Genomic DNA, 24,328 nt, shown 5'->3' on the forward strand with positions numbered 1-24,328 from the left:
CAGATGCCAAAAGTACTCCTTCCGTTAGTAATCATTTATTTAAATTTTCCTTAGAGCTACGAGTAGATCAAAACGCTACTAACTAAGATGAAAGTCATGAGTACATCGTATGTACATTTTGAGTACTCTCTAAGATGATATCACAAAATCCCACGATAGATAGATACCAAACAAGCACAGCAACACTATCACATATTCTTTTTCTTAGTTTACTAACTTGAAAACCTGCTTAACACCACAATTTGCCATTTGCCAGAGCAAGCCCTGCCAGTATAGCATGCCTATGCCTAGCGATCAACAGCCATATACGTCAGGGACAGACGAAATGAAGTCACAAGCTCTAAACTCTCAGTCTCAGTGCTGCTGGGATTTATTCTGCTGACTGGCAAAAGGTATAGAGACGATACACACAGCTTTTTCTTGAATTGAATTTTTCTGAAAAGTTCACCAGCTCGGTATAATTCAATTTTTAAATTTCAGTCGTATTCGGGAGATACATGACGTTAAACGATGTTTCGCGTCGCCCTAGCCACTGCCACCACCGCCGCCGCCGCAATTTAATTGATCGAATTTCTCCGATAACTTGCGATCTTTTTTATATTCTTGTTTGTCCTAATATATCTTGAGATCGTTGTCGTTTGGCGTGTACTTACCTACCTATAGATTAACTAAACATATCTACTTACCTACATGGAATTTAGATTGCTTTCAAGTGCTAACCTTAATTTGTTTGTAATTTGTATTCTCTTCATTAATTTGTTTTCTATAAGAGCGCGCTTTGAAGTACTTTATTAATCGGTCCAACAAATAGGGACTCTGCTTGCCTTTCATAGGCTCCCTCTATATGTTCAGTGAAGTACCAAAGTGTAAGAACTTTGTTTATTCTAATTAGTCCTTCTACCTACATATACAGCTGGGGCTTCCGTCCCGCTCGTCAATAGAAATATTGGTATTGTTGTTGCTGTGTTTACTTACTGCAGGTAAATCAAAGAAAAAACAATCTTATGTCTATATTATAACACTGTGTTGTTAAATTCCTCATGAAAGTCTGATGGCTTGAGTGTTTTTGAAGTTCGTCTCCTTTTGAAAAAAAAGATGGAAATCCCCAACAAGGGAATACATAAACAAAAGACAATGAAATGAGCAACAAAAACATAATATATAAGTATCTACTTGTTGTAGGTGCTTGGCTATGAGTATATATTTACATATGTATGTACATTTGTGGCAGATACATTATGCTTACTTAAGTGATTCAAACAATTATAATACCTATAAGACAAAATAAAAAAAAATATTTAATATTCTCAATCGGTTGTTTATGCAAATGAATCAGAATCGTGTGACTATAAATAAGTGTTCATCTCATATCTTTTTATTTTTTAAAATTTTTGTTTTCTGCTGTTTTAACCTCGGATACAAACATTAATTTTTTTTTGAGGAATATGTTTTTCTTTAATCATTTTTAAAATTAATTTCGTTTACTCGCTTTGGATTGAAAACCATTTTAGTTCGAAAAATTATATGTACGTAGATTATGAACAAATCATGAATGAAATGTTAATACCTTTTTGTGAACCAGAACAAAACTCGACTAAAATGGTAGACACAATACAAACAACTTGTTTAAGTTGGAACTTCCACCTTTTTGTTGACTTGTTTTAGCTCATTTATTGATACTGCATGATTCCATTATGTTCATTGGTTTAAAATAAAAATATTTTATTTTAAATCAAACTCGTTAAAAGTTATTCGACTTGTTAGTCGACTATTGTTTTAATTAAACTTTTTACTGTGTATTTAAATTACTTTATATTATTATTATATTGTTTTTTAGACGCACGAAACGGTAAACCTGGTGTTTTCTTGGTGTTCCTAAAAATGCGTTTAATATAAACTTAGGAGTGTATAAAACAAGACTGCAAGTAGGCCAATAAATTAACACCGTCATACGTTGCTACAAATTTGGTGGTTTTGATCTTGATATTTTTGAAAATTTTGTTTCAACTCATTTGTGGTTATTTTATTCGGACCAATTTGTCGAATTGTAAATTTGAAGATTCAAATCTCATAGATTTAAAATCCATTGTTTTTTTTAGAAATATATCTGTGTGTGCATGCGTTTTGCGGTTTCAAAAGTAAACGTAAATAAAACACGTCTAAAATATTTTATTTCATGACATTTATTTTTTATTATAAAGTTTGAACGTTGGAATTATGTGTGAAACCCTTCATCATTTAAATGACGACCACGCGAATTATTGCAAGCATCGATTCTTTTGAGGTCATTTTCGACCCGTTATTAACGCATATTGGGCCCTGACGAATGTTGGTTTTTAAGTGCTCAAGAGTTAAAGATTTATTCGCATAAATACAGTTTTTTGCGTATTCCCACCAGTTGATATCACCACGAAAAGAAAATATGCGTCCAGGAATATCTCTTGCAATAAAGCTATAGGCGCTCGGCAAGTGGCACCGTCGTGTTGAAACCACATATTTTCCAAGTCGTATTCTTCAATAGCAGGCAAAGAAAATGGGTTATCATATGACCATAACGATTCGAATTGACGGTGACAGTCGTTTTTGAATAAGTAAGGTCTAATAAGACCTCCGGACCAAAGAATGCACCAAAAAGTGACTTTTTGTGGATGTACTGGTATCTTTCCAATTACGGTGAACGGTGGACGCTGAAGCATCCAGCCGTCCACCGCCTGTTGTTCAAGCACCCATTCGATGTTTCTACGACGCTACATTGTTAATGGTCAGCTATCTTCAGTTATTGTGTAAGTTGGACTTTATATCGTTATAGGTGTAGATCCAAATGCAAAATTCGCCATAATGTGCCGTAAGACAGTCCTTACTGCTGAGAACAACGAGAAATCGACACATTCGGGTCTACGTCAACACTTTTACATGCACCTACAATATTTTCGATGGTTTCAGCACAATATCTGTACAGATCCAGTCTCTTCACATTTCTTCACAATTGCTTGAGTAGTTGAACGATTATGTAAACCATAATCTCCTCTTGAAGCATGATATGTTGCTGTGGAAAATCAACATTTTTGTAGTAGGTTTTAACAATTTTTATTGTTTTTAAGACCAACAATAACGTATTAACTGGTTTTTTTCTTAGTGTTCTTAAAAAATTTTCAATAAAAAATTAAACTCACGAAGTTTAAAACTTACCGACGATTTTTGATTCGTTTCAATTTATAGAATTGAAAATTTGAAGATTCAAGTCCCATAGGTTCTAAATTCTTTGTTTTTTAGAAAGATGTCTTCCTCGATATCTCAAGCACACTAGAAGATATCGACTTCACATAAATAGTTTCCTACCCATAATACTAAAGCAATTTAAACAACATGCATGACTTGATTGCACGAACTTGGCCATTTATAAAGTAAGTAAAAATGTACCTGCGTTTCTTTTCAAAAATTGTAATTCCATTTTAAAACATTAATTGTTCCCAATTTTTATTTATAAATCTTCAGAGCGGTTGTTTTTAAATTAATTTTGTATGTATACAATTTTTCAGTTTAAGTTTAAAAATATTTTTACAATTGTTTTTGATCATAAAATGTTATTAAAACAGTGTCGGATCTTATGCAGGAATAATTCATTGAAATCGGTTGATTAGTTCTTGAGAAAACTTTAAAAGAAAATAAAGGTTCTATTCGAGGTAACCTTCTAGAACAATACAAACATTATTTTTTTTCAAAGAAGCCAAACTTACAGTTAATTTAAAAAAATCTATTGGTTCGTATTTCAGAAAATTTGAATTTTCCAACTTTAGTCTACAAAAAAAAAGTCAAAACACCGAACGCGATTCGGGTAAAAACCTTAATTTCCAAATTTTAAGTCAATTGATAAAATGGTTTGGGCTGTAGAGGTGAGGATTGACATACAGGCAGACAGTCGGAGTCGCGGGATCCACTTTTGTCGACTTCTTCCATCATAATGTCATGTTTGATAAAAATTTTGAGTCCGAAATTTTGTACGAATTTAATGCTTCTCAAATTGTTACTATATAATAAAAAAAAGCTCAGATGCGACACACACTGATAACTTCCCATCCAGTGTGTCGATTTATCTTGCTAAAAATGTTTGTAGGTTTCGTGTTTTGTTAAAATGGTAGTCAGTTTAAATTTTAAACAAATTTAAAAATACCATCAAGATTTTGCATATTATGATGAAATAGGTTGATTTCAAAATCTATTGTTGCCTACGAGATTTTTAAGGAAAAAACAATTTTTACCAATTTTAGTAGCATTTGCCTGCTATTTTTTGTAGATTTTATTTTGGATGAAAAAACTGGCTGTTGGATTTTTATACAAATTTGCTAAAAGTTGCAAACACTATTTTCTGTGAGATATAACTAGATTGAAAGCAATATTTGTAGTTTTTGAAAAGATATTTGAGTCGAAAATCAATTTTTACCAACTTTAATCCGTTTTTTTAGCTTTTTCATATTTGTAAAAAACAATCAGTTCGATTTTGCTGAAAATTTAACCCAATGTTGAAAACAATATTTATCATAAGACAAAATTAGTTTATAGCCAAAATCTAAAATTTTTGAAAAAATATTTGGGTTAAAAATCAATTTTAACCAATTGTTATTAATTTTTATATTTTTTTTAAACGTTATTATTCTTTGCATACAATTATTTTGGAGATAAAATCATTTTTTGTTCGTAAAATATTCTGATATTTTTGTTTAGTTTTTTTTTTTGTTTATAAAAAACCTGATAATTAGATTTTTTCCAAAAATAAACTTGTGTGGTGTCACGTTACAACATGAAACATAAAATTTATTCCAAGTCTCTAGCGGTTTTGGTTCGTGAGGTATTTTGGATTAATCTAAAATCTGACATATTTTCTGAAGAGCTTGGTAAAAACCACCAACGCAATTTTTTTGAAAGTCGTTTCTTCATTATTATCTGTATAACAAAATTTATTTGAAGTCGATATCTCTACTGGTTTTTGAGGTACACGAATGTATTACTGACGTACACGTAGGCACAGACATCTCTCTAAAAGTCTTTTATTTTGACTCTAGGGACCTTGAAAGTCAAATAATGTCAAAATTTTCAATTTGAAAAATCGGACCGATTGCAATAACTTCATTGTCATATATCGAATAACTATGGGGTCTTATAGTAAAATAACAAATACGGGATGAATTTTGTCCATATGCTCTGCAAAGAAAATGTTTTCCATTAGGGCTTGTGTAAGGTAAAAGGGAAATTGTTCAAAAAAACAGCTTCGAATAGTTAATCAACCATTTGAAATCTATATCATAGCCTTTGCATCATTATTCAATAACTTTTCTAAAAGCCCTAAATCTATATCTTCCTAAATTTTTGTTAATGCCTGTAGTTTCTAACCCTTTTGGAACGAGAGTGATATGTTTACATCTTAATATTCTTTGTTGTTTAAAACTCGCGGACCTAAAGAGTTCAAGTTCGATTGTTTTTTTCTCGTTAGTTTAAAGAATGGATAAAGTGGTTTTAGTACACCAGTATTTAGGTTCCACTTATTACATTTCTTTTTCAAAATATTACAAATATTATAAGTAAGAAGCAGCATTAACATTTTTAGATCTTACCCGTTCAGATAAAGTAAAACATTTTCAAAGTAATATGTTATTTAAAAGTCGTACCATGCACAAAAGCTTTACCAACGAATTTTTAAGTACATACTCTGCCAGGCAGGTAATGTTCTATGGCAAGGTATTTCTTATATAATGAAAATATTAGTCGAATCTAATTCTATTCATACAAAAACCAACCTAAAAAAATCAGTTAATGTGCTTTTTTATGCATTTTTTAACTGCATCAAATGTGACCGAGAAAACACTTGCACTTCATTAGCAATTAAATCGGTTAAGCAAGTATAAGTGCGCATATATAAAAGATAATCCCAATAATTCAGCGCTAAGTCAAATAATAATAATTATAATTATAAACGATAATGACCTATCCCACCACTAGAACAAAAGATTAAAAATTGTTTACACATTGTGTTTTGTTTGGCCTCCAACTATTTATATCTGATGCCTTTCAAAGTCAGATAATAATTAATAATATTAATTTATTGTTTGAATATAAATTGAAAGCTCCACAATGCGCAGAGCGTATGGAGGTTTATGGTTTTTTGATATGAAATCACAGTGTTTGAATATTTCTAATAAAACAAAAATGTTAAAAATGTTCCTTCTTGATTGATTTTAAATAGAACTGATGCCGATACACAGCAAGTTTAATTCTTCGATGTGGTTACTTGAAATGAAAATGAAAGTGATTTTATTTCTATTATAAAATACCATTTGTTCTTCAAAGAACAAAGCACGTAGCTAATTGATGGCCCCTTTTAAAGTTTTCGAGATGAAAGACTAAGTAATTGGATTTTGTGGTTATCCATCATCGATTTCTTGAGAATATTCAAATATTTAGGAATGCAAATCTCATATTTGCGCCGCCCGCTACCGCCGCCGTTCTATCAAACAAATTATTTTGATTGTAATTGAGAATGCGTTAATTTTGTTCTTTTGTTTATAGAAGTAATATTGTTTGTAAAATGCGAATTTAATTAATTGTTGATCATTTTCATGAATTTATACACGTATGTTTACATTTCAGAGGAAAACACGGTATCAACATCGATACAAAATTCACAATATGTCTACACACAAAAGAGGCTATGTTGATAAGTTTCTTTTTTTGTTTGTTTTGGAATTAAAATCGATTGATGTAGAAATGTATTTCCTCTGTTCTCGTCACAAAATACTGAAATCATTATAGTACTAGAAAGTTATGACACAGGCCATCAGCTTGGTGTCTATATATTAACAATCTGGTATAAGCTCAGAGGTTAAGCTATCAGACATGAAGGTGTCTTATACGATTTACTCTTTATCAACATATACATAACTCATGAAATGAAAACATACTTCTTCAAATGTAACGGAGTCAACATAAAAACGAACATGAACATTTCAATTTGCTTTTGAAATTGGTCTAAAAGTTTCTCTTGTAGCAGCTATAAATGTTTTAGGGTTAACTTTTTTAAATTTTTGTCTGTCATATGGTAATAAATCTATGATTTTTAAGGTCCTTTAGATTGTGCATTATTCTTACTGGTGTATTTGGTGGTTTTATATAGAACAGTAGTTCCTATCTCTAATCTTTTGCGAGCACATTTACCTTTGTCAAATCTTTTCTTAAAAATAAGAGCATTTTCCGAAAACCAATTTCCACCAATTTACATAAAGCATCCATGTCATAGTACTCAAGATCAATATTTAAATTTGATAATAAAGCTCTAATATCAGAGGTTCCTCCAATTAGTATTTTAAGTGGTAAAATTCCGGTTGTTTGGTTGATTGAAGTATTTATGGCTTGTTAAACTCATCTGACTAAACTTAATATGATCTTCAAGATTAGTTCTTAAAAGGCTTGCTACTATGTCAACGAACATTTCAACTTGAAAATTCGTTTCACTTGTTGCAGGTGCAGTTGTGTGATGTTTAATTTAGTAAGACTTTCAAAAGTTTTTAAAATGGTCAGAGGTAAATTGTGTTCCTTTGTCACTTATAATATTCGCATGAACATCAAATAACAACACGAAATGCGTCAGTGCTGAGCAGTCTCTTTTGCTTGCTGCTGTTTCTTTCCAGATGGAATTTTTGCTACTTAACTGTTAAGACAATATTCTACAAACAGTCTTACATTTCTGGCCATTCGGGGCATCCAAAATTGTTCTTTTATTATCGCTAAAGTCGTCCCATCCAACATGACAAATATCTTCATGGTATTGTCTCATCAAAGCCAAAAGGCAATTTTGTAGTATTAATAGCTTGTTACTTTTGTCTTGAACTTTTCGGTGGAGTAACCCACTCTTGATAACGTTGAGAAATTTTCATTTTCTGAATGTAAAAGTTTTGTCATCAGACATGGAAGCGCACATTCACTTTTCTTCTTTCTGGATTTTGTTTAGCCCAACACGTTCTTTTTCTTCGCGTTCATTCAGATTGGTAGCAGATCTTTTCTGTTTCCACTTCTTCTAACCATCAATATTTTCGCCATTGCTTGATTTATGATCATCTTTATTCACTTATTGGTAATAAATGATCAATAAAACATTGAATAAAATTGGGCATAACAAACGTCAATCAATTTTTTAAACCAATATGACACTTGTCATTACTAAATCACAATGAGACGCACATTTATAACTCTCGGAATTAGAGATTTTTCTTAGTTGAGCTATGATATCTGAAGCACTTGAAAAGGTGTGTATAATTGGTGATCGTTAATCGGACCAAGTATTGTGCAGATGGCCATATTCGTCAAACTTTTGATTGACCCATTAAATAAATAGGATCTCGAGGTATTTCATTTGACATCATATATAAAACGTTCGTTATTAATTTATCGATCACTTCTAAGTGATCACTTATAGTCAATAAATACTCAGTATATTTATTCTCTAGCATACCTTATGTAATTAGGTTTTTTTTAAATTCTGAGTTTGCGAATTTTTCAAAAACTATTCACATAAATAGCTAAAAAAACTATAAATAGGATTATAGAACTAACTTCTAGCTTTCAAAACCGTGCAAGTACTTAGTTGTTAGTAATGTCATTGTTTTAAATATTTGTTTTTAAAACTAAGTAATTTGTTTTTCTAAAAGTGCCCCTTTTCCTAAACGAACGAGTTGCTTGTTTTTGACCTCTCCATAAAAAAAACAGTCATCTTGGCTGCTAAGTTATCGTGCTCACCCCTATATATGGGTGATTATACAAAAGTTGGGTAACTCGATGTCATCAACCAATACATACAAAGTCTTATTATATTAAATTGATATTACAATTTATTTTAAAACAGTGGAAAACCTTTATTTAGTCACCCAATTTCAGTTCTTCATTTTAAATACAAGTTTTTAAAAAACACAATTAGTTCGTAAAACATCAGTCCTTTGGCATGTCACAACCCCTAAAATCAATAATTAAGTGACTCTCTATTAAACATTATCATTGACTTGAGAAAACCTATCAATTTACTACAATCTGTGGTGTATAATATGTATAGCTAAATATATTTGTACTACAACTTTTATTATGAAGTGTTCTCCACTTTATTTAAAAAAATAAGAAATTTTGTGTTCAGTTTCATTCGTCAGTCTGTTGTGTTATATTTAAATTTAAATCCCACTTAGAATTTTAATGTTGGTAATAAATTTAGCTGCAGGTCGCACAATTTGACGGCCATCATAACTGTACCAGAGTTTGGGTTATGTTTGTTGTCTATACAAGTACTAAGCCAGTCAACACATCAGTCCTATGGTGAATCGTTATTGTTTTTGTTAATCTACAGTTTATTTTTATTTATTCATATTAGAGTCAAATTTCGTCTTTTTCGTCAACTTTGTGTCAGGTATATTGATATTGTTCTTAATTTCATGATCATTAGTACTTTAAAGATGAATATTGTTAGATTTTGTTTATATAGTTTGTTGATAACTTAGAAATTTTCAGTCAAACTGTGTGAAATTAGTTAAAGATAAGTGGAAGATAAGAACGTTTAGTTAAATGTCAAAAGTCTGTTTTGAAAACTGATGTTGTATTTTCTAATAGCATTACATATGTAATAATAATTATTTATAATTATTCATAAGTTATCTTAAGTGAACAATATAAATCCTAAAAGATTTTTACTAATTTGTATTAAATTTCATTATAATACTTTTAAAACTGTGTATAACATGTATCAGTGCTATATTACCTCGTCAGTCCCCTGGCAGTCAAATTTTTAAATTTTGAGATATCTAACAATGTACTCAAGAAAGGGACTGGCCTGATTCGAAAAATATATTAATTAGATAAGCTATCCTATACACCCGTTTTTGTAGAAGTTTGATTTAATAACTATTGTAAACAAAATATACTAAAAGTTACCCAGCTTTTGTATAATCACCCATTTTTTTTTATTTTATCCTCAATTTATGTTACAGCTAGACAGAAATTCTTAAAAAACTACCGTAAATTTCAAAAACTTTAAAAAATATCTCACCGAAAAAAAACCGAAAACCCATTGTACTTAAATTATAATAAATTAAATTAAATTATAATACTTAAGCTACTTAAAACTAACCAAAACCAATAATAGTACTTAAAATTACTTAAAACTACTTAAAACTACTTAAAAACTAGAACAGCCACAGTAAGCGTTTTTTTTCTGTGTTTTTTTTTAAATAATTTTTTTTTGGTGCCACCCTGACTGTCCCTAACCTAATCCTTAAACCTTTGTCAGCCGGCCAAGACCAAACGCCCTACACAACTTTAAATGCCATTCTCAATTTGAAGCCACCAAAACTGGTTCTCCTGCCTCACCCTATCTCTTCGGTCCATCGACTGTAAAGGAGTCACCTATCTACAGTTTAACGGCTGACGTGGTACATAAGCGGAACCGCCTCCCTATCATGTATCAGCCCTCGATTGTCTAAGAAATAAAATGCACGACTGGGTCGCACGAACTTGCTACTGTATGCAAAAAGTCTGTTTAAAAAAGTACTTATATAAGATTTTAAAATATATCTGTAAAATAAGTTTGTCTTCAAAGATATAAATACCATTTGATTTGTCAAAAAAAACAGCAATTCATCCACACAACTCATTCTAGGACATTTAATCCCGCAAGTGAAATAGACTTATAACCGTACTTAACGAAAACAATTGTTTATGTATTCAACTATTTCGTTCAATTGGATAGCCTCATTTTAATTCCATGTTAGAAGAACCAGGATGGAAAGTAAATTATCTGAAGACAAGAAAGAGGAAGAATATGTATGTTTAAATTGTAAAACGATCACCTATTGATTGTGTAGTTAGGTAGGTGTCTAAAACGAACATAGAATAGTTCACTTCGCGGGCTTAGCTTTATGCAGATAGATAGATAATGACATGTTTATGATGATAGTGAAAGAATGTCATTGGTAGGTATCCTTCTTTCCTACAAGTTTTCAGCGCAAACATGGAGTTATTCCGTTCAGTTTATTTTTTTCGTTAAAGTTCAAGAAATTGCTATTCATGTGTTGGTTACAGTCAGGCTTTTATGCGTTTTGGATTTTAGTTATGAAGTGACACGTAAGCAGTAGTTCTAGAGGTTGTACGTTTCTTTAACTAGTACTAAGTATTTATTCTTTTATATAAAAAAATAAAAATAAAAATAATTAAATTAAGATAATTAAAAAAAATATTTTAAGATTCAAAATTTTACCTGAAAAATAAGTTTGTCTTCAAAAATTTAAATGCCATTTTATAAATCAAAAAACCGTTGATTTTTAAGTTTTTTTTTTTGAAAATCGTTAGAGCGGTTTTTTTTTAAATTAATTTTTAATATATAAAATTTTTCAATTTTGTTCTAAACATATTTTTGGTATGCACTTGCTTAGAGATTAAAAATATACGCTATGCATTTGAATTTTGTAAAAAAATGTTCACCCGTTTTTGAGATATCGAATTTTGAAAAAAAAAATTTCAATATTTTTTTAAAAATCCAAAAAATAAAAAAAATCGCTTTTGATAATCAAATATTGTTCAAACAATATAAGAGCTTATTTAGAAAAAAAATTATTGAAATCGGTTCATAAGTTGCTGAGAAAATTAAAAAAACAAAATAACGGTTCTATGGGTGGTACCATTTCTGAGCAATACAAAAATATGTTTTTCTTATTAAAAGAAGCAAAATTAAAAAATTAAATTTTAGAGAAAATTAAAAAAAAAATCTATCGGTTTGTTTTTGAGAAAATTCGAATTTTCGTTTTTTGACCAAAAAAATTGTATGGGAGCCACTGTTAGTTTTGATCTTAAAAAAAAAATTAAAAAAACGCCTAACGCGAATCTGCTCAAAACCTTAACTTCCAAGTTTGACCTCAATCGGCCCAATAGTTTAGGCTGTAGGAGCGTGGACAGACAGACAAAACCGACCGGACGGAATCGCGGGACCCACTTTTTTCGACTTCTCTACCATCGTAATATCATGTTTGATTAAAATCTCGAGTTCGAAATTTTGCACGAATGCAAAACTTGCCATATAGTTCCTATATGTAGCAAGTAAAAAGCTTCGGGTGGAATGTTGCCACTTAAACGTACACTGTCGTAGTACTCATTGTTGGGGTTAGGTTAGGTTAAGTTAACGTGGCTGCGGATTAAAAATCCACACACTTAGGCCAAGAGAAAGGCCCATTGTGATACCACATGAATATAGAGAATTACTTCTTCATTGTTGGGGTAGTAAGCCAAAAAAATTAAGCTGTTAGTCGAGGACATCGCTCTCGCAATCTGACCCCTACCAAGCTTCAGCAAGAAATTATCTATTCTGTTTATGTTGGCTCCGTTGTACTGAACCTGGTTGGAATAGCAATGTCTGTACTCCGACTCTGGTGTTATGTGTAGTCCAAGGCAACGTCGCAGACATTGTCTCTCAAACACCCGAATCTTTTTCATTTGAGATGGGGCAACGTTGAACCATACCGGGCACCCATAGGCAATCATGGGCCGGATAAGGGCCATGCAGCAAATCACCTTCACCCTGCTGTCAAGACGGCTGCTGATGAAAAACAACCGTTTTGTCAGGGCAAAGGCTCCCCTAGCTCTGGCCACAGCAGCACTCATATCTCTGCCGAAATACAAGTACTGATCCAACCAGATGACAAAGTACTTTACTACAATTTTATTCGCCAGTGGCTGTCCATTTGGTCCAACGATCACTAGATTTTTCCAGTTCTTTCTCGTATCCCTTGAGGCCCCATACAGCGGAGTCCTGAACAGAATAGTTTCGCATTCCTGAAAGTTGATTTTCAACTTCCAGTCATCGCAACATTGTTGAATCTTGTCGAAGTCATCCTGCAAAAGTGTCTTGATAACCTCAATTTTTGGGTCCGTTCTGTACGCAATTAGGTCGTCGGCGTACGCTATTGCCTGAGTCAGTCTTGCTATCAGATCACTGGTGTAAATACTGAATAAGATCGGCGAGTTAATCGCTCCCTGTTGAAGACCATTTTTAATATCAGACATTTTGGTAGATGTAACATTGCCAATTTTGACAATAAACCGTCTACCGTTAAGCATGTCATAAAGCATATCCAACAGTGGTTTACTGATGCCGAGTTTGTTAAACTTTAGATACAGACCCTCTAACCATACGGCCTTCTCCAAGTCAACCAGACAAGCACCCGTACATTGCATTCTAGATTTGTTCCACTGGATATCAGAAACAAGCTAAGATGCAGAATGAATAGTGTCATATTCCGCCTTAAAGCCGAACTGATTATCCGGAATTATTTTGCCTACTTGGACAGAGCTCTATTTATAACCTTCTCGAATACCTTACTGATACCTGGCAGAAGACTTATCGACCAGAGGTTCGCCGGATTGGAGTTGTCCTTTCCCTTTTTTGGGAGAGGGTGTACCACAGCTGTTTTCCTACGGACCGGATAATATTAATTATTCAGAATGTTGTTGAACAGAGTGGTAAAAATGTCCACAGCTTCCTGCGGTAAATGTCGTAGTACAATGTTGGATATACCATCAACCAGTGCTGACTTCTTTTTCTTCAATAAATCGAAGATGAGCTGGAGCTCTATCTTAGTGACTAATAGGGTATTAGTCCCGTTTTGCTCGGCGATGATGGCGTTTGCCAAGTTTGCGTCATTGAAACTGGTAAAAACGAGGTTCTCGGATCGCCACTGCGTTATTTCGTTACGCAGGTAGAAGTGGTGCTGCAGGGCTCTATTTTCCATGTCGTGATTAGGGCGAAGGCTAGGATTCTTGCCCCCACGGCTTCGGCTTTCTCCAAGACGGCGCGCGTCTCCTGGATCTATCTTTGATTAATTGGTTTCCTTTTTTTGTCGACGACTTCAATGTCCTAACCTCCAGATTGTTATATAATCACCCATATATACTATATTATATAAAAAACAATTTTCTAAACCAGATGTTTGTTAATGGCAACATTACTTAGTACCCTAATTATTTCTAACATACAACTTTCATAACACTACGACATGTTTTAGCTTTAAACTTACACATTCATGATTTATCTTATGTTTAAATACAAATATGGCCACTTCTATAAATTTGACAGGTGTAAATTGTTTATATTGATAGCTCGTTGGAGGTACAACTTTTGCGGCACCTTGTGTATATATTTTGTTAGTAATTCCAATTCGAATATGCTGCTTATAGAAGTTAACCATCAGAATCCAGTCTTGTTACACAAAAAAAAAACACATTTTTCTAATCTAAACAAAATTGTTTATGTATGCAGACTGCCTTCAGTGCCTCATACTTGTTCGTAGCTTATTATTTCTGCACGGAATATCTTTCAAATCTATAAGTAGAAGAGACAGGCATTTCTGTTCGTCACGAGCACGTAGCACTTTTCGCGTATTCGTCGTCGCCAGTCGTATCTATAATTGTTTAGAGTGTGACACGAACATAATATTCGCAGTGCAAATCAAGATAAATTGCTTATAAGAAATAATAATTGTTATTGACATCACATCAGGCTTGGTTGTTAAAATAATGTACCATAGATTCTTTTGATATCATATTTGTACAAAAACACTTATCTTCAAATTCGGTACAAGGTTCTCGATGAATTCCATCTTAATTCTGTTCAAAGCCTTTTTGGTTTGTTATGGTTTCAAGCGATATTCACTCAATTTGTATCTTTCTGACATTGAGAATTGCTTCTCAAATAAAATCATACCTTGCGATAAAGTTGTATAAAAATTATATCAGTTTCAGAATCTAGACTATCTAAGCTACTATACTCTGAAATCATCCTAAGATAAAGCTTGTTATTATTTTTTGGAGGTAAAATACTCAGTTTACGAAGCCTGCAAATATAAATGTATATGCTTTGCGTATACGTTAGAAGTATGCCGCCACCCTGCAGTTGAAAAGCTATCTTAACGCTAATGGAATCACCTTATTATGTCGGGTGTTGTGTTGCTGACAAGCGAAAATACTGTCCATGACGCACAAAACATCTTCCGGGGTTAATTTAGTGTGGTTGTTATTTTTGTGTTAATATAATGATGGAAAAGATTGTAAGTTATGGCACTTTCTGTCATTTTAGTGACCATTATGTTGGTTTTTTAATCCAAAAATATACAATATCAAGACAGCTAGCCGTGTTGTCGTACGTGGTAGGTGGTAACTATACCTTTCAAATTAAACCAAAATGAATTGGATCATTAAAATCAGGCTTATACATTTTTAACACTTGACGGTTGAAGTTGAGGGTATCATGGCCCATGGGTTAATAAACAATAAAGGTTTAAAGAGAAAGAAGCACTGAAGCACTTACTGGGTTTTAGTACATATATTTTAACGTGTAGCGTTGCGGCATCCATTAACGAGAATATATAGATACAGATTTTTGGGGCAATACCTTCTGTTAACCTGTTTTCTTTGATGACTTAAAGGTACATTATGTACATAAGAAGGGTATTGATGCGTAGTTAAATTGTTTTCACCAAACAAATCTAGAACGAAAATTGTTCTTCCCAAATATGCACGTTTTTTTTCGTTAATTGAGTCTACCCTTATAATGATTTAAAACGCTTTGATTAATAAAGAACGAAGGATTGGATTAAAAAGGATATACCGATGCACATTGGTTTTGAATGTCTACACGTTGTAGCTAGTGTGAAATATTAATCCTTACTTACTTTCTTTAGTTGGCGCTACAGTCCGGGCGGACCTGGGCCTCAAGCAACATGCGTCGTCAGCCAGTTCGGTCCTTAGCTAAGCTAACTGTCTCCAGTTAAGCAAACCAAGTTTTTTTTTACTGTGCCGTCTTTCGGGATTGGATTACAAGACCTTCCGGTCTAGAGCTCCTCCACATGACCCAATAATCTAAGTAGTTGGACTTTAAATTTGTTAACCAGGTCAGTGTTGCTGTGCAGCCCGTACAGTTCGTCGTTGTTTCTTCTCCTCCACTCTCCACCTGTGTAGATGGAACCAAAATCAGCTCTCAATTTTCCTTGACAGGGTCCAAGCCTCAGCGCCGCCATAGATGAGAACCAAGATGCTGAGCATCTTAAACATAGAAAGGTATTTGCTACTCAATTGCCTTCTAATTCTAAAGAAGCAGTGATTTGCAGAATTTATTCTGCGTTTGATTTCAGGGCTGGTGTTTGTTGTATGAATTTACAGAGGTTCTTAAGAAGACAAAATCCTTAACTACATCAAAGTTACAGCTGTCCCTGGTGAGCTTGGTAAAGCATTAAACATTTGTGTATTGCAACTAAACAACGAATCGCTGTATTTTACAGTATGCCTAAAATTGGGCTCAAGATAAAACTGATGGGTATTCCTGGCAATAAAATAACTATAGGCATGAGACCTGGCGGTGGTGTTTAAGAATATAGCAAAAGTCTCTGCAAGAAAACCATGCCCATCATTTTTAACTTCCCAGAGGAAGTAATTGTAGTGGGTCCGATTTGTCAAATTGAAAATTTTTACATTTCTCGACGTTTTAAGGTCCCTAGAGTCGAAATAAAAGATTTTTAGAAAGATGTCTGTGCGTGCGTGTGTACGTGCGTTCGTACATACGTTTTTCCGTACGTTCGCGACGTTTTTTCGTCGTCCATAGCTCAAGAACCAGAAGAGATATCGACTTCAAATAAATTTTGTTATACAGATAATAAGGCAAAAAGATGAAGAAAGGGCTCTAAAGAAAATGGCATAGGTGGTTCTTTTTACCATAGCAGTTTAAAAAAAGGTGAAAATGTTGGTTAAGCCTAAATATCTCATGAACCAATGACGCTAGAGAATTGAATTAAATTATATATTATACTGTAACGTGATACAAAACAATTATATTTTTTGGAAAAAGTCGAAATAAAAGTTTTTTTTACAAATTAAAAAAAAAAATTTGTCACCCCGAAAAAATATGATTTCATCTCCAAAACAATTTTGTGCAACGAAGAATAATGGTTTTTGACATCCGATAAAATTTTGAGAAAAATCAAATTAACATTTTTTTTATAAAAAATAAAAACCTAAAAAAACATTACTCAAATTTGGTAAGAATTAATTTTGGATCCAAGCATTTTTTTTTAAACTTGAAATTATGGCTTTAAACTTATTTTATGTTATAAGAAATATTGTTTTTAATATTCTGAAAAATGTTGAGAACTATCAACTATTTACAAAAAATAAAAACCTAAAAAAAATTAATAAAAGTTGTAATAATTGATTTTCTACTCAAATATCTTTTCAAAACTTTGAGATATTGGCTTTAAATTTTTTATCTTTTCAAAAGTATTGTTGTCAATATGCAGTAAAATTTTGAGAAAAATCGCATTGTCAGTTTTTTTACAAAAAATAAAAACTTAAAAAAAAAAATTAGAAAAGTTGGTAAAAATGGATTTTTGACTCAAACATCTTTTCAAATTTTTGAGATTATGGCTTCCAACGAATATTAACTAACAAGAAATATTGTTTTCAACATTGAGAAAAATCGAATTCACAATTTTTTTTACAAAAAATAAAAACCTAAACAAAAAAATGAATAAAAGTTGATAAAAATTGATTTTGTTCTCAAATATCTTTTCAAAACTTTGAGATATTGGCTTTTAACTTCTTTTAGCTTTTAAAAAATATTGTTGTCAACACTCAGTAAAATTTGAGGAAAATCGAATTGACAGTTTTTTTTACAAAAAATAAGAACCTAACAAAAAAAAACAATACAAAAACTTTGTAAAAATTTACTTACGACTAAAAAAGCTTTTAAACATTAAAAATATTGTCTTCAAACTTTTTTATTTCACAGAAAATATTGTTTTCGATATTCAGTAGTTTTTTTTATAAAAATCCAACGGTCCGTTTTTTCATAAAAAAAAATAAAATCTAAAAGAAATAGTACGCAAATTTGGTAAAAATTGATGTTTGGTTCTTAATGTCTCTCAAATTAATTTCATTTATCCAATTTGTAAAAATTTAAGAAATGCCACTTAAATTGGTAAACATTTGTTTTGGATTAAAAATCTATTTAACAAAACTCGATTTTCAAACTAAACTATTTCTTTATATGAAAAATATTGTTGGTAATTTAATTTTTTATTTTTAACCGAACACGAAAATCTACAAACTGTTTAGCAAGAGAAATAGACAGACGGGATGGGAAGTTATCAGTGTGCGTCGCGTCCCAGCCTCTTTTTAAAGCTCTCTTTTACAACAAACTTCTTTCATCGTGTGACAAAACCTAAACACTTATCATTATTTTTCGCTTTGTTCAATAAATGTAATCACTCCTTAAGAGATAGTTTGTAATACCTAAAACTGAAAGGGGGAGTTCATCAGCAAATAGTAGAACACAAATGAGTGGATCGATTCGTTTCACTTTTTAACATAAAAGTATTAGTTGTTCAGCAAAATGAATTACTGTCAGAAAAATACATTTTTAACGAAAATGAAATGCGCTACCAATCTTTTATTTTTCTCAAACAAATATTTTGAGAAACACAGTAATATATCTTTTCGAGAAATTTCCCGGATTGATTTTAATGATTGCAATAACTGGCCCCCAAAAAAGGATATGAAAAGCTAATGGTACTGTCACCAGCGAAACAATCAAATGGGTTAGAATTTTTAGACAAACGATCATTTATAAATATAAGGAAGAGTTTACAGTATTTTTACCACAAACATTTTATGTTCAGACCTACACTCTCATGTAGGATTAGAATGAATTTTAAAGAGTTCAAATTGGAAGACTTATCAAACCAAATAGTTAAAATCATATTATTGCCAGCAGTTCCTATAAAACTACAAAGTTTCAATTATTATCAAAATTTAAACTATTGTTACAATATTGTTGCAAACTTGTCTGATTGAATATTTTGACAAAAAATAGTATTTTGTATTTATAAAATTTAACGCAAACGAAGCTTTGAATCATGACCCATCCAACACAAATTATTGGTTATGATTATGCGGCCTCAACCAATTATCATAACAATTTAATGTATGCATTGCATAGTCATCAGAAATATTTGTAACCATTAAACGCGTGTGTGTATAACTCATAAGCTCATAAAAATGTATTCCACATGGTCTTAATATTTTTGCATCGTTTTGAACATTGAGTTAATGGAAGTTCCAGACATAAAACTTACGTCATATTATTCGATACAAAACAGTCATCATTTTTTGGGAACAACAATAAACATATGCATACATAAAGTTGAACTTTTTTTTTAAATAGCCTTAACTTAACTTAACAAAATCTAAATATGTAAATACATATGCTCATATGGATAAAATGTCTTTATGTGCGTACGTATATTTAACCTACACAAGAATTAAAAAATAATAATTAGAAGTTTTTTGAACTTGAAAACGAAAAAATTACACCACTAGCTCGAGCGTACAAACTTGCTGACATATTTTTGTAAAAAAAAACACGTTTTTGTCTTGAATTAATAATTTAAACATTTTTTTTTTCGTACAAAATTTTAAACAAAATAATTTAAATTATCATGAATACAAATTACAATTATATAATATTATACCAATTTAAGCATACACTTTCAAAGATCAAGTATTTATTTTGCTTATAATCATAATAATAGTAATTATAATAATAGTAAGTCAAGCAAAACAATAAATCTAAGACAATTCCTTTAACAAGGTAGGTACTTAAACTTTTGAACTTATTTTTGAGAATTCAGATTTTGGTTCAAAGGCCTCAGTTTAATAATTTGAGAATCTATATTTTCATTTTAAAATATTGAAATTAAAAATGAATTAAGCATTTAATAGGCACTTTTTTACTACATTAAAACCCGGATAAGTACATTATTTTTTTAAGTGCCTCATTTTGAAAGACATTTTATGAGACAGTTATACAAATGAAATCGATTAAGAGCACATAAGCACCTTTCTTTATATTTAAATAAAAAGAAATTACAACGGAAAACGGAAAAACATTTAGATAATGTAACTGATTAAGAAAAATACCTTTTTTTTATTTTAATGCATTTAACATAACAAAGAGCTAAGAAAAAAAGGAAACATTTTTTCAGCTGTTTTTAAATATGCATAAGTATACAAAATTAAAGACCATAAATCCGTGACGTAGATAAGTGAAAGTTACTAATTTAGTTTTTTTGTATGAACAAATATTATACGACCAGGACCCCATCATTTAGTTTCTTCAAACCTAGTTTTAAGGCAAAACAATATATTTAAAAAAGGTTTAAGTGATATATTTGATAAATTGACAACTTAATCGGACGTAGAGGGTAAGCTTGGGGAGTTTATTTATTTAATGCTGATTTGCAGAGTAATAAACTCAAAACTCTTCTACTAGAAGGTTCGTTAGTAGAGGGCAACCGCAAGGTGGTGTTCTATCCCCTACTATTTCTAGAACCTGGTAGTAAATGAAATCTGATTGCTATGAGGAAATGCAAAATTCTATATACTAACCTCCCCTATTTTAGAGGTGTCCAATTAAAGTTCTCAGACGAGGCAAAGTTCCTGGGTCTTATTTAGACAAAAAACTAAATTGGAATCACAATTTACAAGAATGAGTCAAAAAACCTACTGAAGCTCTCTTTTCTCACACAAGGCTATTGGTACTAAATGGAGCTTACAAGTCTGAATTGCTCATTGGACCGATTTAAATGAACGGTGTGGCAGTATCGTCGATTGCGTTAGAAAAAGCTATAAACCGCTACAAACTAAATAAAGTACAACGTTCAGTTTACCTATGTATAAGCGGATCGCTTCGCATGACATCATCTATGGCAATATATAACTTCTCTACCTAACACCTCATGATACACTTATCAAACAAATACCTTCAAGCTCTGCCGCTCCGTATTTCTTAAGTGTTTAGAATCAATTCCAAACCACACAGACTTTACCATCCCCCAACTGCAATTCGACAGAAACTTACAGATTTCTATCCCTTACAGATCTTTCTGGGAGGATAGGACATTCCTAGAAAATGAAGGGGTTGGTGGAGGTGTGTATTCTGAATGACTGAAATTAAGTTTCTCATTTCGCCTTATCTTGGCGATAAAAGAAGTCTTGTCCTTTCTCAAAGAAAACGTGATATCAAATCAACATCTGATATCCGTATTTTCTCAGATAGTCAGGCTTTTATCAAATATCAGGACTCGGTCTCGACAAACTGTCCATAACTGTAGATCTTCTCTGATTGTGATGGCACAACATTTTAATATTCACCTTTGCTTTCTGCCAAGCCATAGAGACATTCCAGGAAATCGTTAGGTAGATGAACTAGCCAGAAAAGGTACAATACAATAATGCTGGCATACCAATCACTACATGTAAACTGTTGTTAATGCAAGACGCTATAAAGAAGGCAAAAACCAGGTGGAATAACATGACCATACGGGTGCGGTCACGAGAAACATCTGTCCTTCGCTAGAATTAAAGCACTCAAGGTTCTTGCTATCTGTTAGCAGATCCCATGGAAGCTTTATAATCGGTGTCATAACCGGACACTGTCTAATAGGAAAGCACGCCATACGGGTAATCGTATTTTGAAATGACTTTTGCAGAAGCTTAATGAATTAGGGAGAGGAGAAAACTGTTTTTCAAATCTCCTGTACATGCCCTGTTTTGGCTCAAAAAAGCAAGAATTACCTAGGAGAATTCTTCTATAACGGTCTAAATTATCTGATTCATGTTAACATAATCAATCTTACACGTTCTGTAAGAGGATAAAACTGGTTTAATCGTGGACAGCCACTTTATTATAATTTTGCCATAAAACTAGTCTCGAAGAAACTGAATAATATGGAGCGTTAGAACTTTAGTTTTCAAAAAAAGTTACTTAACCGAGAGGCAATTATCAGTATTTTAGTGTAAAATTTTGAATTATGGTTTTATTTTGACTATTTTGTGCATTTTATTAGGATATTTTTAAACTCACGTGCTTTAAGAAAGCTTCAAACATCTAATTGTACGAAAAAGTATTTTAATCTTAATTTCGTACTGAATATATAAAAGTAAAAGTTATTTCGTACAAGATAGGATTAATTGTTTATCAAAGATTCTGATTCGGTTTCTGAGTCACAGATGCCTGTTTCATAAATACTGCAAACCCAAAAGTTAGTTGTGGCTTGTGGGTAAAAAATATTCTAAACAGGTGCATATTTATAATTAAGTTTTATTAATTTCCTCAAATATTTTTCGGTTGTAATTAAGTTTATAATTATTTGTATGGAGGTATGTGCGTCCTTGTACCTACAAAATGTGTATAAATATTTGCACATGAATGACCAACCCCCACTATTATGTAAATTATGTAGATGCAAAGTAAGCACACATATTTTTCACCTGATGCATAATTAATTTTTATTTTTTCGTTTATAGAAAAATTAATATTAAGCTTATAGATAACTTGAAATACATATATAACAAAACTCAACATAAACCTGAAACTGTGGAGTGAGTTGAATAATTAACTATGTCTTAAAACTATTGTTTTTCCAATAAGTTTTTATTTTAACATCGCTTTTTACGATGCCAATCAATATCGCATTTTTTATGAGCCAGCCACCTGGTTTTTTAAATTTTCTTTCATAAGGACTCAAAATAAATTCCGATATTTGTATCATTTCTTTCCTAAAAAAAATTACTTCAACTGAAGAACTAAGAATTATTAAGACGACTTTTTTTTATTTAAAATAAAGCGCTACAAATAATACTTTACCAATTTAGGTTAAACATAATGAATATACTCGTACCTATACCTACCTTCTCGGTACTCATACCCATGAACTTGAGCTTAGATATAGAAAAGGAGACAGGTTTTATAGATATAAGATTTCATTAAGAATTCAAATAAGCCCATTTATTTTCACAATTTTTTGTTTTTGCGAAGGAAAAAATAAAATAAACCTTGAAATTCAAATATAATGGGTTTTGGTTTAGGTGCACATAATTAGTTTGTTCCTAAGAATTACATTTTAAAGTAAAAAGTGGATGTTCTAAAAGAAATTAAAACCATTTATTGATTTTACACCACATACCTTTTTTGGTACATATAGTTGCTATAGTAAAGGATAAAAGTTTAAAAAGAATATGACACATTTTCTAAAAGTTAAAAAAATTTTGGATAACTTTATATATATACAGTCCCTGGCCATATTATAAGACGCTCTTTATATTTTATTGAAAATCTCAATTTTCAGCTATTTTGATCAGGTTTTCGAATATTGTAATGCATTCAAATTATTTTTTATGCAGAATATAAACTATTTGATACTTTATAAAAATAAAACAACAGATTTAAAGATTTTTTTTCTAAACTATTTAAAAATATTGCGTATAACCTAATAGTTATCAAAATTCTGCAGTGCGTCTAATAATATCGCCAGATACTTGATGAAATCAAGCTCTTTAATCACTTTTCTGAGAACTTTCCTAGAGCGTTATGCAAACAAAAATACAAAGACCTAGATCGATCAAAGGCTGTGAGTTCGAAATCAAAGTGTTGAGATCGATCTGTCGACGATGTGAGAAAGTTCTAGTTTTGATGTGCGAAAATATGAGCAAGCGCACGATTGCATGAGATCGATCTTACAATTATTGAAGATGGGTTTTTTCTTACTCAGTTGATAAATAATATAAAAATAGTAGATGTCCAATTAGTGAAGATTTTCGAAAATTGTATAAATTTAGTGAAACAGGTGAGCAATTATTGACAGATAAGTCAACACGCGGTGGTGCTTTGACTCATCAAGAAACAATGTGTAGGAGATCCTGGATTTCAAAGCGGTGTTGCTGTCAATTAATCAACGCTATCTAGGGTGGTACAGCAAGTCGCAACAAAAATTGCAACCGAATTTGTTTAATGTACAGTAATATTAAATTTTAAGAAAATACAGTTATGGAAGCGGACAAAAATATATTTTATAACAATTTTCAGACTAAAAAAATTCACAATATGTGTATTTATGTAGATTGTAATATTAAGTTTTTGAACTATAAGACAACACAAGAGAACATAAAAACCATGAAGAATTTGTCAAGAAATTACTTCAAATCTTAAACGTACTTTATGTCGATATGAACGTTCCAATGAAGGCATAATGTCCATAAACCCTCTTTCAATTTTTGTAACCTTAAGGTCCATGGATATTATAACCACAGATAGTATGTGAATCAATAATAGGTCTCTGTGCACTTCAAAAATGTATTAGAACCAAATAAGCAACACAGTTTTAAAAGCAGACAATGCAAAATAATATTAAAAACAAAATAGGCTGGG

General features: G+C 31.6%; 2 protein-coding genes across 2 annotated transcripts in view; one reads left to right on the plus strand and one right to left on the minus strand.

Annotated features, from left to right (window-relative positions):
- Positions 1–24,328, minus strand: part of LOC129939549 (uncharacterized) — a 71,819-nt gene that overhangs the window by 12,550 nt on the left and 34,941 nt on the right. The window lies entirely within an intron of this gene.
- The window catches only part of LOC129939548 (uncharacterized), a 53,246-nt gene continuing 29,389 nt past the window's right edge, over positions 472–24,328 (plus strand). Inside the window, exon 1 of the mRNA XM_056047589.1 lies at positions 472–980. The gene's annotated coding sequence lies outside the window, so the exon portion shown is untranslated. The remainder of the gene's footprint in view (positions 981–24,328) is intronic.

This window comes from Eupeodes corollae, chromosome 1 (genome assembly GCF_945859685.1).
Source record: "Eupeodes corollae chromosome 1, idEupCoro1.1, whole genome shotgun sequence".
NCBI classification, from domain to species: Eukaryota; Metazoa; Arthropoda; class Insecta; order Diptera; family Syrphidae; genus Eupeodes; species Eupeodes corollae.